The following is a 3,116-nucleotide window of genomic DNA, read 5'->3' on the forward strand; positions in this document are numbered from 1 at the left end:
TTTTTAGAATGCATTTTTTAAATTTTGAATATGAACTTTCCTTATATCATTGTTAATTCCGTTTTGCTGACACAAATAAGCATATATGGAAATAAGCACCGTGGAAAAAACTGGAAGATATAATCAGCAAAAATGAAATTATATTTTCTAATTAAATTGTATTATGTACAAAATATTTAAAACGGCGCAAGAAATATGATATGCAATAAAAATTGTTCTGCTGGTATAATACAAGAGAAAAAAATTTGGAAAGAAAAAGTCTGAGAAGAATACGTATCGACGATAAAAGCGATAAAAAGCTGTCGACTAGGATGAAAAGTTAGTTGCATTCGATTTTTCGTTACATCATTTTTTTACATTAAAATTGTCAACTTTCCAATAGCTCTACCATCGTAACCATTTCAGATCAATGTAATACAATATTAACCGATCCTTGAAGCTTAAATAAAACTAAGTAAAAAAAAAGCAGAGAATGAAATACCATACAAAGAAAGACGAAAATCATCAACTTCTGACCGCTTCTGAACGGAACGTATCAATTCTGCTTCAATTAAGCGTCGAGATTAATTACGCGCGATAGGCGTGAATTGAATTTATGCATTATTCATTGAGTCGCGTTGAGCGCAACTCAATGTGCGTATTCAACACTTTTATTAAAGAGAATTGTTTGCATGGATTTCAGTTTTATAACAAGTTTATTTTCCACATTAAATTCTTAAATAAATATCTCAAAATTCAGATTATTCATTGTTTAATTCGATCTTTTTATTAATTAATATGAAATTAGAAATTTTCACTTTCCTTTAGGTAGCTGTATATATTTGAAGATTTTCTAAAAAAATTTAGGAAGTTTAATTACAGTGTTCAACATTATTTTTCAATATAAGTGTGATCATTTCCAATCATTTCCAATGTATTTTTGCCTTCTAAATACAAATCTGTTAATCAAAATTGACCATCACAATTCTAATAAAAATGGCATTAAAAAGGCACAATGGATTTGATTCAAATTTCATTTTAATTTTTTTTCTAAATTTAATTTCTAAATTTTCTAAATTTAATTTCTAAATTTAATGCTACGCGATTAATTTTTAATTTTAAATTGCATTTTGTTTTATGATTTCTTGTTTTCAAAATATAGTAATCTGAAAATAATAATTATTTTCACATGTAATAATAAAATAAATAACTTTATTCCATTTTGACTCTGCATTATGTGGAAAAATAAATGTTTTTGTATTTACATAACATAATCGGATTATACTAAATCAAAAAACAAAATAAAATTGACAAAATACAATGACAAAAAAATTATAATCTTAAATCATTACACAGTAAAGGTTATGATATTTCTGCCATATGTATTTTGTCAATTTTAAATTGCCTCTGATTTAATCCAATTATATTATGTAAGCACAGAAAGATTTACTTTTCACATAGTGCAAAATTAAGATAGAACAAAACGTCATTTTCATATATTACGTAAGAAAAAAATTATCTTCAATTCTTCATCTTTCCATATCTAAAAAAATCATATCAAAATGAAACAAAATACATTTTAAACCTAAAAATTGATATTTTCGTGTAGGATTAATAAATTTAAAAAAAAGATGTGCACTGGCGCTACAATGTTATGAAAAAAACTGTTGTTTTTATACCTTTGGCACCATTTTTCTCATGAAGTAATTCATACTAGCAGGTAAAAATATATTATAAATGACTTACAGTCGTCTTATAAAAAAAAGGTTAAATTTTATCGAATAGTGTTATAAAATTTAATTTAACTGTAAGTTTAAACAGAAATATTGGATAAAAAAATATTAAAAGAGAATTTAAAAAGAATTATGTTAATATCTTCTCATTTACATCATAATTGATAATAAGAGGATAGCAGTCATTTATTATCAGATATAATATATTATAATCTTATAATATTGTAATCTAAAATTGTTTATTGTATATAATAATAAATATGACAAGGAAAATTTAATAATGAGTATATCTAATCTTTATTTAATCGTCTATTTAACGTCAGCACTCATTTAACACGCAAATTATTAATTTGTAATAGTCGTAATAGTTCTTTTATGGCTTTTCGTGTGAATCACGTCCGTATCAAAGCCATCTCATATGACATTCGCGAATTCGAATCTGCGAAACTTCCTGCTGCGAACTGTCAGCCATGAATACTGAATATACATACATTTCGAAAAGTCATCGAGACAAATCTGTTGCAATTAAATATCTTACTGATTTGATATATAGATATATGTGCAAGTAAATAAAAATGATTTAAGTATATCTAAATATATTATACAAATACAAATATATTTTAGAGATGACAGAACGTGAATGTTAAACATTTCAACACGCATTTCACTTTTAAAGATAATAACATGAGATAATATTATCCGAACTTATATAGGTTTATATTCAAAATATTTTTTTTTATGAATAATCAAATAATGTGGAACTTCGTTGTGATCCGCGAATCCAATTCGATTGCATTATCTGACTTTTATCGATAGCCACAAACTTCGTGGAATTTCATCATCAATCACGAACGGTGCGTACAAGTCAATCATGCGCCAATAACAAATGTGGTTTACCGGCTTCCAACTCTATAATTGTGATTATAATTATTATAATTATTAGCGTATCACTGATGCATCCTGCAGGAACGTCGTGTGTTCATTACACAGCATCGCGGCGGAATTTACCCGCAACCCTCCGTCGTCGCCAAGCAGCCTGTTAATTACATTAATTAATTCAATCAGATATTCGCCGCACTCGCATGCTTTAAATATACCATTATTCGGCTCTGGCGACAAGCTAGATTTCATATGTCCGCGAGACTTAAAGCCATAATAAGCTTCAGAATAGAAGATTGTGTATATAGAAATCGATATACAATATATACTTATGATATAATTGAGCAATTGTCGAAAGAACATGGTATAAACTTCAATGATATAATGTAATGTTTTTATTTCATTATTAAATTTATTTAAATTTAATTTATTACATTTGATTTTCGAATTAAGTTGTTTTTGAGATACATTTCCATGAGATAAAACGAGGATTAGTTTTCATGTACATAAAAATATATATATATA

Source organism: Atta colombica, unplaced genomic scaffold (genome assembly GCF_001594045.1).
Source record: "Atta colombica isolate Treedump-2 unplaced genomic scaffold, Acol1.0 scaffold35, whole genome shotgun sequence".
Lineage (NCBI taxonomy): Eukaryota > Metazoa > Arthropoda > Insecta > Hymenoptera > Formicidae > Atta > Atta colombica.